The sequence below is a fragment of the Ursus arctos genome, unplaced genomic scaffold (genome assembly GCF_023065955.2).
Source record: "Ursus arctos isolate Adak ecotype North America unplaced genomic scaffold, UrsArc2.0 scaffold_11, whole genome shotgun sequence".
NCBI lineage: Eukaryota > Metazoa > Chordata > Mammalia > Carnivora > Ursidae > Ursus > Ursus arctos.
The window spans coordinates 5,819,377-5,834,348 of NW_026622775.1; the positions used below are offsets into that span (position 1 = coordinate 5,819,377).

Below are 14,972 nucleotides of genomic sequence, written 5' to 3' on the forward strand. Positions count from 1 at the left end.
TAAGCCATGGCAGAGTGACTTAAGGGCTGACAGTATAAGTCATGTGTCAAGGCATACGGAAGAAAGACAGTATATTCTAATGGGTGTGAGGTGAGGACAGAGGTCAGGGAGAATTTGAAAGAAGCAATGGCGTTTGAGTTGAGTGTACAAATAAGACTTCCAAGAGTAGAGAACTAGTCCAATCAAATATCTTTTCAATCCAATCAAATATCTATGAGCCCCAAATCATGGGTCATAAATGTGACAGTGGGACAACTTCCTGGAATTGGAACACCAGGGATCAGTCTACAAATACAGACACTCCATGGAAGTGACTAGCAGCCACATCGTAGACCCTGCATCGCTCCTGCCGGCCCGTGTGGACTCTTCTGAACTTCACTTACCACAGGTGCAAAATTTGCTGATCTTTTTTGATTTGGCGGAAGAAAAGGACGAGGTGATTGCTTTGGCTACTGGACATAAGACACACTGACCTAAGTTGTCCTGAATCAATGCCTGTTACAAGGTCAGACTCCAACTTTTTCAGAAGCTACAAGTACAGGGATACTTTAGAACTTCTTTCTGATTAAAATCCATGTTAATCTAAAATTCTATACCATTCTGTGAAATACAAATATGTTCAATTAAAATCAACTCTGATTGGAAAGAAATAGAAGATTTTTTTTCCTAAGATATTTATCTTTAGATTTTTTTTTTAAAGATTTTATTTATTTATTCAACAGAGATAGAGACAGCCAGCGAGAGAGGGAACACAAACAGGGGGAGTGGGAGAGGAAAAAGCAGGCTCATAGCGGAGGAGCCTGATGTGGGGCTCGATACCATAATTCCGGGATCACGCCCTGAGCCGAAGGCAGACACCCAACCGCTATGCCACCCAGGCGCCCCTTTAGACTTCTTTTTTGCCTTTTCCAGAGACCTAAGGTCAGTAGGGTTTCAAAAATCTTTAAATTCTTTTTTTATTTTGAAATAAATTCAAAGAAAGTTGTGAAAACCTAACAGATGGGTCTCACGCTTCTTTCATCTGGTTTCCCCCAATGATTATATACTACAGGATAATACAATATTGATACCTGGGATTTGACATCGGTACCCATGTGTTCCATAGTCCTGTGCCATTTGATCACACGTGTAGATGTGGGGACTCACTACCGCAGACAAGTTACAGAGCTATTCCATCACCACAAATATCTTCCTTGTGACTTTATAGTCACGCTTACTCGTTCTCCCCCAGCACTCTCCCCTAACGCTCGGTACCTGCTAACCTACTTTCCATCTCTACAGTTTCATCATGTATAGAGTGTTACATAGAATCACACAGTATGTGACCTTCTGAGACTGGCTTTTCACTGCACATAATCCCTTGAGTTTCATCCAAACTGTTGTGTGTGATAGTCTCTATCTTTTTACGGATGAGTATTCATGTTACGGGTGTGCCGTGATTTGTTTAACCATTCATCTACTGAGGGACATTTTGGTTGTTTCCAGTTCTTGACTGTTACAAATAAAGCTGTTATGAACAATTATGTGCAGGTTTTTTTAAAAAAGATTTTTAAATTTATTCATTTGAGAGAGAGTGTGAGAGAGAGAGCACAAAGGTGCACAAGCAGAGGGGAGAGGCAGAGGGAGAGGGAGAAACTCCCCTCAGAGCAGGGAGCCCAACTCCGAACTCCATCCCAGGACCCCGGGATCACAGCCCAAGCCAAAGGCAGACGCCAAACCGACTGAGCCACCCAGGCGCCCTATGTATAGGTTTTTATGTGGAAGTAAGTTTTTATTTCTCTGGAATAAATGTCTGAGAGTGCCATTGTCAGGTCATATGATAAATGCATGTTTAGTTTTAAAAGAAACTGCCATACTATTTTTCAGAGAAGCTGCACCATTTTATGAGGAACATATGAGAGAAGATCATTTTTGAAGGGGGCGTCTCAGCGTCAGAATCCCTTTTAGCTGAGAAGGATTATAATAACATGTTTTTGCAACATCTTTCCAGCTCTTTTACCTCTATGGCATTTGGTTGCTGTATTATCCCCATTCCTGTTTGTTTGTTTTTCTAGGACACGTGGTCTTATTCCTAACACGTGGTGACAAAATACACTTCTCACTGCTGGGAGCAAAACTCTTAGGTTTATCTTCAACCGGCGAAGGTGGATCAGCCTTGGTTAGGAAAGAAATATTGCCCTGCTGACATCTGCAGAGGGGTATCGAAGCCTTCAAATCTCTCAGTCTGCTCGCCTCTACTTCCTGTTGCTTCCCACAGGTAGGCTCTCCCCATCCGGGACCAGGTTTGCATTTGGGTTCTCTATTTGTTACAGGCTATGGTTAAATATTATCTCAAGTAGCAGGATCTCCGCCTGGGTTGGTTTAGCCCTGGCTCCCGGACCGAAGCTTCTGCCAAAGTCCCAGCACTTGCCACAGAGCTGTTCAGATGCATGGCTTTTGCTTGTTCAGGTCTCAGCTCTGACTGCCCCGGCCAGTCTCATTCACTGTGCCCGAAGCTGGCTTGATTTTTCCTCAGGGGCACATATCCTCACCTGACATAGTTGGTGTGTATCGGTATTGTTAATGGTCTCACCTTGCTGGAATGTAGACTGCTTGAGAACGGGGGCTCTGTGTGGTTCAGCGGACCTGAGATGTGCCTGGCACATCCACCCTCAGTAAATAGATGATGAACAAATACACCAACGGAGATTTTATAGTGATTTCCTAGCTATTCTTATGTCTCCACAATTTATCTTTCACTCAAAGAACTGAAGTTGTCCTCTGAAGACATGGAATGAATCAGCTCACTCTCCTCAGAACCCTTGACTAGTCCTCCATTGCTTATTGCGGAAAGCCCAGACTTGTGTGAAGTAACAACTACACTCACCACAAATTTATCTTCCAGAAGACTTGCTGTTACCAGGTTACGATTTTTTCCTCCATCTTCCAGCTCAGCCTCACTGATTCACTCACTTTTTCTGACCATGCCAGGCATTTTCATGTCAACATAATTTTAGTGTTCTTTACCCCTGTTCCCATTCTCATTCAATTTAATTGTCAAAGTCCAGGGTTGTGTGTGTGTGTGTGTGTGTGTGTGTGTGTGTGTGTGTATTTTCCATTCATGTAGGAATTTGAGTTATAATCTTCCTTTGCTTTGTGACAACATTTTTTTTCTGGCAAGTTTCCTTTATCTTCTTTTTTTAGAGTATTTTGTTTGGAGTTGTGTTTATATATATTTGAATATGCTGGGTTTTGTTTTGTTTTTTTCCAGACTGGCCATTAGCAAAAGATTCCTGTGGAGCAAGGGGATGATCCAGGAAAATTTTCCAAATTCTTCTACTCAAATTCTCCCTCTTTTGGTGCTTCAGTGCTGGACTATTTCTTCAAAAACATGGCCCCGCTGTGAAATGCCACCTCCTTTGGCTCTCACAAGAGGTACTGGCTGTTTTGAGCTTTCTTGGCTGTTACTAAGGAGAAACTCAGCCCCTGCCTTGAACATACATCTCTCTCTCTCTCTCTCTTTTAAAATATTTATTTATTTATTTATTTATTTATTTGAGAGAGAGGAAGAGAGAGAGTTGAGGGAGGGACAGAGAGAGAGGGAGAGAAGCAGACTCCCCGTGGAGCCTGACATGGGACTCCATTCCAAAACCCCGAGACCACAAGCTGAGCGAAATCAAGAGTCAGACGCCTAACTGATTGAGCCATCCAGGCATCCCTCTCTCTTTAAAAAAGCAGTGCTTTCTGAGTGCAGTCCCCTCCGGTTCTCCCTGGGCTGGTCCCCCTCGGCCTCCTCCAGCTATTGCTGCTTCTTCCATCTCAGGCCTGCTCTTGGCCTTCCAGGAGTAAATGCTTGCTGTCCATCTCCGAGATGGACCATTGCCAGGCCCCTCTCCATGCCCCAACCTTCCCAACATGACAATGGCACCAACATTGCTTCTTAGGTAGGTCCTTCACATCTCGGATGTTTTGACTGTGCGTCAGTGTAATTGGGAATCTTTGAGTGTTTATTTTGTGGAGGGTGTGGTTTGTGCTCTTTGTTGCAATTGATATTGTTGTTCTCCTTACTGCTCTGTGTGACTTCCAGGAAAGTGGGAACTTTCAGTACTATGCTGCTGCCATTTTCCTATCCAATTTATTCAATTTAAAGGACTATGCTTTGGTTGAAGATTCATGTCCTTCTTGCTAATTTGGGATTAATAGGTCCTGTCTCATATAAAGTGAAGGTGAGGAAACAGGAATTTTTGGAGCTTTTTTAAGGTTCTGACTTGGAAGAATAAAACCTATAAAACCTGAGAGCTTTGTAGTTGTTCTCATTTTTTTTTGAAATGTTATTGTCCTATGAAACATTAAAGTCCAGAAACTACTGTATTTATCTCTCTCTTTATCTATCCGCCTATCTAACTATTTATTCTGTGTACTTCAAACAATATTTACTATATTCTAGGCACTCATCCAAGAAACAAAAGGAATATGGAAATTAAAAAATCCTTTTTGGTAACCCTTAAAGGACTTAAAACTAGGGAGATCATAGATATACAATGAATAAACAATTCTGCAAGATACGGACCAGATCCATCCAACATGCTGCCGTAAGACAGAGAAAAAAGCTATGATTTCTAGATAAAAAAAAAAAAAAAATTGAGGAAACCTTTTGGAAGAAATATCAATAACTTGGACTTTGACTATTAGGTGGCTGGACTGAGAACAAGGGAAAAAGACTAAAACCACATTAACATAAAAGCCTGTAGCATGGTCAGGAAAAGCAAGTGAACCAGTGTAGCTGGACTGGAAGATGGAGGCAAAAATCATACATTATGATACAATGTCTTCTGGAAGATAAATTGTGGGGAGTTTAACTGCTACTTAAAAGGAATCTGGGCTTCACTTAAATAAGAAAAAATTCCATCTAAGTAGAAGAAACTAAAAAGTGGCTACACACAGTAGGACGTCGGTAATCAACAGTTTTCATGCATTCATCAGCAACCAATTAGACCCCATGAAGATGAGAAAACGTCATTTACAGTAGCCACACAAAAGACAAAATACTTAGGAAAAAAGTTAATTCAAAATGGGAAAAATTCATTGCTAAATCCAAAGTCATGAAAATTTATTGTATATTTCTCTTACATTTTTAAAATAATTTTTTATTTTACATTTGGGCTTTGACCCATGTTGACTTAATTTTCATATCTGATATGAGATAGGGGTTCACCTTTATTCTTTTTTATGTGGGTGTCTAGTTGAAGAGGCTATTCCTTCTCCAGTCAATGCTCTTGTCACCCTTGTCAAAACTCGAATGACCACAGATGTATTGGTTTATTTCTGAACTCTCAATTCTGTTTCACTGATGTATATGTTATCCATATGGCAGAACACATTGTTTTGATTACTGTGCCTTTTAGTAAGTTCTGAAATCAGGAAGTTTAAGTTCATAAATTTTGCCTTCTTTTTAAAGACTGTTTCTTTAGAGTAGTTTTAGGTTCACAACAAAATTAAGAGGAAGATACAGAGATATTCCATACACCCCTGGCCCCCACATCTGCATAGCCTCCCCCATTACCAACATACCCCTGCTTTTCTTTTTCAAGAGTGTTCTGGCTATTTGGGGTCTCTTGCAATTCCATATGAATTTCAAGATGGCTTTTTCCATTTCTGCAAAAAAGACTGTTGGGAATTTGGTAGGGATTGCATTGAAACTAGATCATATTGGGTAGGATTGATATTGACCCTATTGAGTTTCCATGAACATGGGTTGTCTTTCCATTTATTTAAGTCTTTTTAAGTTTCTTTCAGCAATGTTTTGCAGTTTTCAGTGTACAAGTCTTTCAACTCCTTGGTTAAATTTATTTCTAAGTATTTTATTCTTTTTGATGCTATTGTAAATGAAATGGCTTCCTTAATTTATCTTTGTGTTGCTTAATTTTAATATGCATTGTTAGTGTATGGAAATATAACTATTTGTAATGTCAACCTTATATCCTACAAGTTTGCTGAATTTGATTATCAGCTATAATAACTTTTTTTGTCGATTCTCTAGGGCTTTCTATACATAAGGATCATGTCATCTGAGAACAGAGATGTTTTTACTTTTTCCTTTCCAATTTAGATACATTTTGTTTCATTTCTCTTCTTTTTTCTTTCTTTCTTTTCCTTTTTTCTTTCTTACCATAATGGATCTGGCTAGAACTTTCAGTACAACATTGACTAGAAATAGCAAAAGTGGCATTCTTGTTTTATTCTTGATTTTGGGGGAGAAGCTTTAACTCTTTCACCGTTGAGTAGAATTTTACTTATATGTCTTTCACAAGTGTCTTTTATCATGTTGAGGAAGTTTCCTTCTATTCCTACTTTATCTTAATATTTAAAAAAGTTTATTTATTTATATTTTTAGAAAGATTTTATTTATTTATTTGAGAGAGAGAGAAAGAGAGAGCGTAGGGATAGAGGGAGAGAATCTTGAAGCAGACTCCCTGCTGAACTCAGAGTCCACCAAAATGTTCAGTGCCACTACCCATGAGATCATGACCTGAGCCAAAACCAAGAGTTAGATGCTCAACTGACTGAGCCACCCTGGTGCCCTCCTACTTTGTTTATTTTTATCATGATATGGTGTTAGATTTTGTCAGATGCTTTTTCTGCATGAATTGAAGTGATTGCTATTTTTTCTTTCCTTTCTATTAATGTGGCATATTATATTGCATTTCTGGCATAACCCCCAGTTAGTCATGATGTATAATCCTCTTAGTGCTATTGAGTTCCATTTGCTAGAGTTTTAAGATTTTTCCATATACATTTATTTTTCTCTAGCAAAATAGAATAACTCTACTTTTCATATCCTATTTTTTCAAGTTTATTTCCTTTAAGGTTTTATTCATTTATTCATTCATTTATTTATTTATGAGAGGGAGCGAGGGGCAGAGGGAGAGGAAGGGAATCCTAAGCAGGCTCCATACCCAGCTTGGAGCCTGATGCGATGCAGGGCTTGATCTCACAGCCCTGGGATCATGGCCTGAACCAAAATCAAGAGTCAGATGCTGAACTAACTGAGCTACCCAGGTGCCCCTCCTTTAAAGTGTTTTAAAATTCTAAGATGTTATAAGATTAGTGAAAATATATTTGAAAGCGCCTATCCTATACATAGTAGGCATTTCAGAAGTACTAGCTTCTCTCTCCCTGCCTCCTTTCACCACAATGGTATTTATAGAAATTCATGTCATTTCAAGTCTCATAACTAATCAATAACCCTTGCTTTAAGATCTCTGTCTATTTAGCTTCTAACTCTAACCCCTAGCTATTTGTCTTTATAGGACATACTTGAATATTATGTCAAAAACATTTTCCCCAGACCATTCTACTCTCCTTCTGAGGAAGTTTTTGAAGGATAAGCTGCTGTGAGTTTGTTGAGAGGGAATTTCTAGAAGGTACAATGGAAGGGTGTACTCACTGAGTTGCAAATTCAACATTTTCCCTAGATTTTGTAAGGATTTGTGATTGTTTTGATTCATTTGTGGTATTCTCCAAGTTATGGTTAAAAGCAAATACTAACTTTTGAGGCCAAGTTACTTTATAAAAGGATCTTACATAAGCTCAAGCATCTAAATTTAATTTGTAGAGTTGATAAACCGAAACAGACCTCTGGGCCTCTACTGATATTACGTTTCAGATTGCTAAATTTCTTAGATTGGTAAAAGAGGGGTTATGTTATGCCTGCAAATCGCATGGCTCATTGTTAAGAATCCTCCTGTTGCTACTTGAATACGATTTTGTAACAAAATTTTCATGAGTCTTCATTTGTATTTTGAGGTTATTTCCTTATGTGTCTTGCTCTCTCTGTCTCTCTCTTTTGTCCTCTCTACCATTCCCTGCTTTACTTTTTTTTTTAAATTTAATTTATTTATTTGTCAGAGGGAGAGCATGAGCAGAGGGAGAAGCAGGCAGAGGGAGAAACAGGCTCCCCACTGAGCAGGAAGCCTGACATGGGGCTCGATCCCAGGACCCTGGGTTCATGACTGGAGCCGAAGGCAGACACTTAACAGACTGAGCCATTCAGGTGCCCCTCACAACCTGGTTTTTGGTCATTCTTATCACTCCGGAAGTTGCTTTGTGCCCATTTGCAGTCAATCCCACTCCTATCCTCAGGCTGGGAAAACCACAAATCACCTTTCTGACTTTATAGATTTGCTGTTTCTATAAATTTCAAATATACAAAATAATAAAATATTGTATCCTTTTATGTCTAGTTTCTTTCCTTGCATCTGTTTTTTTAAGTAAAGATTTTATTTTTTTAGAGCAGGTTAAGGTTCACAGCAAAACTGAGAGGAAGGTATAGAGGGTTCCCATATCCTCCCTGCCCCCACACATGCATAGCCTCCCTTATTATCAGTATCCCCCAAGAAGTGGTACATTTGTTACAATTAAGGAGCCAGCACTGACATATCATTATCACCTAGAATCCATAGTTTACATTAAGGTTCACTCTTGTACATGCTGTGGGTTTGGACAAACATAAAATGACTTGTAACTATTATTATGGTACCTTACGGAGCATTTTCACTGCCCTAAAAACTCTCTGTGCTTTCCCCTAATCCCTCCTCCACCAAGTCATGGCAGCCACTGATTTTTTTTTTTTATTGTTGTCACAGTTTTGCCTTTCCCAGAATGTCATGTAGTTGGAATCATACAGTAATTAGCCTTTTCAGATTGGCTTTTTTTCCCCCACTCAGTAATATGCGTTTAAGATTTCTCCATGTCTTTTCATGGCTTGGCGGCTCTTTCCTTTTCAGCACTCAGTAATATGCCACGGTTTGGATGTAGCCTCATTCACTTACCCATTCCTCTACTGACGGCCATCTTGGTTGCTGCAGTTTCAGCATTTAGGACCAAAACTGCGTATAAACATCTGCGTGCAGATTTTTGTGTGGACATAAGTTTTCTTTCAACTCCTTCGGGTAAGTAAATGCCAAGTAAATACAAGTAAATGCATGATTGCTGGATCTTACGGTAAGAGTACGTTTATTTCGTTGTATAAGGAACCGCCAAACTGTCCTTTCAAGTGGCTGTACGATTTTGCACACCCACTAACAATGCCTGTGCCCTCTTGCTCTGCATTCTCTTCCGCACTTGGGGTTGTCAGTGCTCTGGATTTTGGCCTCCTAGTAAATGTGTGGCAGCATATCAGTACCGCTTTATCTTGCATTTCCCAGATATATAGAATGTGCAGCATCTTTCCGTGCACTTATTTGCCATCTATAGATATTTTTTCTTTGCTGAGGTGTCTGTTAATGTCTTTGGACCATTTTTTTAAATTGGGTTGTTTGTTTTCTTAGAGTTGAGTTTTAAGAGTTCTTTGTATATTTGGGGCGATAGCCCTTTATCTGATGCATATTTCGCAAATATTTTCTCTCAGTCGATGGCTTGTCTTACTCTGTTGGCATTGTCTTTTATGGAACAGAGTTTTTTGATTTTCATGAAGACCAGCTTATCAATTATTTCTTTTTTTTTTTAAAGATTTTATTTATTTATTTGACAGAGATAGAGACAGCCAGCGAGAGAGGGAACACAAGCAGGGGGAGTGGGAGAGGAAGAAGCAGGCTCATAGCAGAGGAGCCTGATGTGGGGCTCGATCCCAGAACGCTGGGATCACACCCTGAGCTGAAGGCAGACGCTTAACCGCTGTGCCACCCAGGCGCCCCTTATCAATTATTTCTTTCATGGATCATGTCTTTGGTGTTGTATTTAAGAAGTCATCTCCATTTCCGAGGTCGTATGGGTTTTGTCCTCTGTTATCTTCTAGGAGTTTTATAGTTTTGCATTTTATACGTAGGTCTGTGATGCGTTTTGAGTTAATTGTTGTGAAGGGTGGTAAGGTCTGTGTCTAGAGTCTCTCTTTCTTTCTCTTTTCTTTTTTATTTATTTTTCGGCACGTGGTTATTTAGTTTTCCCAGTAACCTTTGTGGAAGAGAATATCACTGCTCCATCATATTGCCGTTGCTCCTTTGTCGTGATCATTGACTATATTTCTGTGGTTCTATTTTGGACTCTCTATTCTGTTCCATTGATCTATTTGTATATTTTTTCACCAATATCACACTGTCTTGATGACTGTAGCTTTATAGTAAGTCCTTTTTTTTTTTTTTAAAGATTTCTTTATTTATTTGAGAGAGAGAGCACACAAAAGTGGGGTTGAGGCAGAGGAAGAGACAGAATCCCCAACCAGACTCCCTACTGAGCGGGGAGCCAAATGCAGGGCTCAATCCCAGGACCCTGAGATCATGACCTGAGCTGAAATCAAGGGTGGGATGCTCAACCAACTTAGCCACCCAGGAGCCCCTTTATAGTAAGTCTTGAAGTAAGTACAGTTAATCTTCCTACTTTGTTCCTCTTCTTCTTCTTCAATATTGTGTTGGCTATTCTGGGTCTTTGACTTTCTGTATGAACTTAATAAGCAGTTTGCTGATATCCACAAGACAATGTGCTGGAATTTTGATTGAGATTGCATTGAATCTATAGATCAAGTTGGGGAAAACTGACATGGTGACAATCTTGAATTGTCCTATCCATGAACATGGATTTTCTCTCCATTTATTTAGGTCTTTGATTTTGTTTATCATAGTTTGGTAGTTTTTGTAGTATAGATCTTGTACATATTTTGTTAGATTTATACCTAAGTGTTTCATTTTTGGAGCGGCAATGTAAGTGGTTTTGTGGTTTTAATTTCAAATTTCACTTGTTCGATGCTGGTGTATAAGAAAGCAATTGACTCTTGTTTATTAGCCTGTATCCTGCAACCTTGCCATAATTGCTTATTAGTTTCAGGAGTGGGTTTTTTTTTTTTTAATCCTTTTAGATTTTCTACCTAGACAATCATATCATCTGCCAACAAAGACAGTTTTATGTCTTCCTTCCCATTCTGTACACCATTTGATTGCTTTTGTTTTCTTACTGCATTAACTAAGTCTACCAGGGTGATGCTGAAAAGCAGTGGTTAGAGGAGACATCTTTGCCTTGTACCTGGTCCTAGTGGGAAAGCTGAGAGTTTTCACCATGAAGTATGATGTTAGCTGTAGGGTTTTTGTAGATATTCTTTATCAAGTTCAGAAAGTTCTTCTCTATTTCTAGTTGACAATGCTTTTATCATGAATTGGTGTTGTATTTTGTCAAATGCTCTTTCTGCTTCTATTTGATATGATCATGTGATTTTTTCTTTTTCAGTCTGTGATGTGGTAGATGATATTAATTGATTTTTGAATGTTGACACAGCCTTGCATACCTGGGATAAATCCCACTTGGTCATGGTATATAATTCAGTTTACACATTGTTGGATTCAGTTTGCAATATTCTGTTCAAGATTTTTGGGGTTTATGTTCATGGGAGATCGCATTTTGTAGTTTTCTTGTAGTGTCTATTTCGGGTTTTGGCATTAGAGTTGCTGGCCACATATAATGAATTAGGAAGTAATTCTCCCTGCTTCTAAACTCTGAAAGAGATTGTAGAAAATTGGTATAATTTCTTCCTTAAATGATGAACCTATCTGGGCCAGCTGCTTTCTATTTGGGAAGGTTATTATTTACACTGATACATTTTCTTTAATGGATATAGGCCTGTTCAGATTTTCTATTTCTTTTTGTGTGAGTTTTGGCAAATTATGCCTTCCAAGGTGTTGGTCTGTTTCATCTAGCTTACTGCATTTGTGGGCAGAGCATTGTTTATAGTTATTCCTGTATTATCCTTTTAATTTCCCCTCTTTCGTTTCTTTTTTTTCCAAAGATTTATTTATTTAAGAGAAAGGGGGGAGGGGCAGAAGGAGAGACTCTGAGCAGACTCCCCACTGAGTGCAGAGCCCAAAGTGGGGCTCCATCTCACCACTCATGGGACCATGACCTAAGCCTAAACCAAGAATCAGTGCTTAACTGACTGAGCCACCCAGGTGCCCCATCCCCTTTCATTTCTGACACTAACCTGTGTTCTTTCTCTTTCTCTCTCTCTCTTTTTTTTCTTAGTTAGCCTGGCTAGAGGCTTATCTGTTTTATTGATCTTTTCAAAAAACCAGCTTTTGGTTTCATTGATTTTCCCTATTGATTTCCTGTTTTGAATTTCATTGCTTTCTACTCTAATTCTTATTAATTTTTTTTCTTCTGCTTACTTTGGATTTATTTTACTCTTCCTTTTCTATTTTCTTAAGGTGCAAACTTACATTGTTGACTTTAGAGCTTCATCTTCTCTAAATATATACATTCAATGTTCTAAATTTCCCTCTAAGCATTGCCTTCACCGCATCCCACAAAATTTGTTGTGTTTCCATTTTCACGTAGTTAAAAATATTTAAAAATTTTCTTTTGATGTTTCTTCCTTGATTCATGTATTATTTAGATATATATTTTTAATCTCCATGAATTTTGGGTTTTCCAGCTATCTTTCATGTTATTGATTTCTGGTTTAATTCCATTGTGATCTGAGAGCAGACATTCTATAATTCCTATTCTTTTAAATTTGTTAAGGTGTGTTTTTTGGCCCAGAATGTGATCTCTCTTAGTGCATATTCCATGTGAACTTTAGAAGAATGTGTATTCTGCTCTTGTTGGATGAAATAGTGCATATAGATGCCAATAATATTCAGTTGATTGATGGTGTGTTGAGTTCAACCCTGTCTTTACTGATTTTCTGCCTGCTCGATTTGTCCATTTATGAGAGAAGAGGGCATTTGTTTTTTAGGTTCATTGTGTTGTAGCATATATCAGTAGCTTTCCCCATTGTATTGCTGAATAGTATTCTATTGTATGAATTTACATTTTATCTATTTCCCTCAGCAGTATTTGAATGTGTCCATTTCACAGGAACTGGTATCCTCTTCAAAATAAGAAATTAATAGATCATTCAATTGCAAAATATGTCATAATTTCTTCTCTACTTCACCTACACTTTTGCCTTGATGCAATGCCCAGGATGTTCTCATCCGTGTAAGTATATCATAAATGTTTTTTCTAAACCCATGCGATTCTTGAATAAGGACTTCATAAGCCCATTATTGAAGCACTCCTGCCTTCTATTGGAGTCTAAAAAATAAGTTGCTCTGACATGCCTAATACTTCCTCCTGGAAACGGGGATTAGTTGATACTAAGTAAAGCAAGTAAGCCAATTAAGATGCGGTGATATAATTAAAGTCCTTATCTGTATTTTACCGTTTAAAAACTTTTGCATTATCCCAGCCAATCCTTTCAATAGCCCTGCAAGGTAAGCAGAAAAGATATTTTAATCCCATACAGATAATGAAACAAATTAAGAGCGGTTAAGAAGTAAAAGCTGATAAAGCTGAAACTCAAATTCAGATGCCCCAGTGTTCTTTGTATTTCACTCAAACTCTATTGCACCGTTTTCCACTGTGTCTACAATAGTGCCAGCGGGGTGTGCGCGTGTGTGCATGTGTGCGTGTGGGTGTGAATTCTGCCCATAATGGCTGGAAGTGGAATACCAGTGGTATACTTTTGGAATTTAGTAACCCGGCAGATTCATCTGAAGACAGTATCTCCCCTGGTGGATTAGTGAACATTCTGGAAGTAATTTCTGCAGTAGGGATGGAAACAGAATAAGAAAGCATTTTAAAGATATTAAAAAGAGGTGTCAATTGCCCTTTTGTATTTTTATCATTTGGAAATAGAGAGAACGCCCAACTTCTTGCAACTCCCTGAGTAAATGTCTAAGTAAATGACAAAGCTGTTTCCCAGGAGTAGCACGCAAAGCTTCTCGCCGGGAAACAGGGAGCTCTGCAATGTTAGCACAGTGTTTGTTTATTTGGATTTCGCCTAGTAATCGATATCAAATGAAATTTCCTGGTCCTCAAGAGATTTCTAGTGTTTCCTCCTCTGAGAGATCTTTCTTTCCCTTTCTTTTCTTTTCTTTTCTTTTCTTTTCTTTTCTTTTCTTCTTTCTTTCTTTCTTTCTTTCTTTCTTTCTTTCTTTCTTTCTTTCTTTCACAAGACTTGTCCTTTGTCCTCTGGTTCCACCAAAGGAATCAGTCTTTTCTTCGATAACATCTATCCTATAATTTTGAAAAGCTGACATTATTTGGACTACTATAATCAACTCCTGCTCATTCTGCTCTACGTCTGCAGAAGATAAGGGCCTGTATGATTCACACGAGGATGTGCAAGCCTTACAACCACCAGCTTGCACCGCTCAGCGGTTTGTAGCCTTGCACTAGTATTTATTAGTTTGCAGGAGCCCTCCCATCTTGGCCAAGTGAACTGTAACTAGGTACGCCACGAAGAAGAACGTGGTGTTCTTTGCGTGCATTATATTTTGAAAAATTGATTTTTCAGAAGAAAATGATTTTCCAGGAAGAATCAAAAACTATGACCATATTCTGGATCTCTAGTGTGCCAAATTCCACCAGTTCTCGGGACCACACAGTATTTTGGCTAGTTCTTTAACTTTGGGTTTTCGGGTTTGGCTCTCCAGGAGTCATTCCCTTCTTAGCAATCAGAATATGGTGCCATTAGGTAATGACAGATGCCTTAACTTACTGAGTCTGTTAAACATTTAACAAATATTTCTGCATGGGGACTACTTATAAGCTATTATTGCAGGCGCCAGTAGTACCTGTGATTTTTACCAATCAAAGCAGAATATTATTTTTAAAAAGTTGTTTTTCCGTTTTGGAGCCTAACATGGCAAATTAAGTGTAAACGAAGCCAGTTTTGGTTGAAGATAATCCAAAAAATCTGGAGCGCATAGGAGTCCAATGCCTATGATTATGTCTGATGCTGGCTTAGGGGTTGTAGTAGGTTCTCCAGAAGAAACAGAACCACTAGTAATACATAGAGACATAGATGTATAGATATCTTTACTAGATAAATTCCACGAATCCTTTTTATAACTAGATGGTATAATGTTGAAAGAACAGATTACTTTTGCAGAACATAACTTTCCTATACTGATGTTTTGTTTCAATTTAAATCTTAGTCAAATAGTTTAGTGCCCTGGCTGGTTTAA

The 14,972-nt window shown here is 38.6% G+C and overlaps 1 long non-coding RNA gene across 1 annotated transcript in view; it reads left to right on the forward strand.

Annotated features, from left to right (window-relative positions):
• The first annotated feature begins 2,115 nt into the window (after positions 1-2,115).
• Positions 2,116-14,972, forward strand: part of LOC123001075 (uncharacterized) — a 32,770-nt gene continuing 19,913 nt past the window's right edge. Inside the window, exons 1-2 of the long non-coding RNA XR_006409604.3 lie at positions 2,116-2,257; positions 3,251-3,414. This is a non-coding gene — a long non-coding RNA (uncharacterized LOC123001075). The remainder of the gene's footprint in view (positions 2,258-3,250; positions 3,415-14,972) is intronic.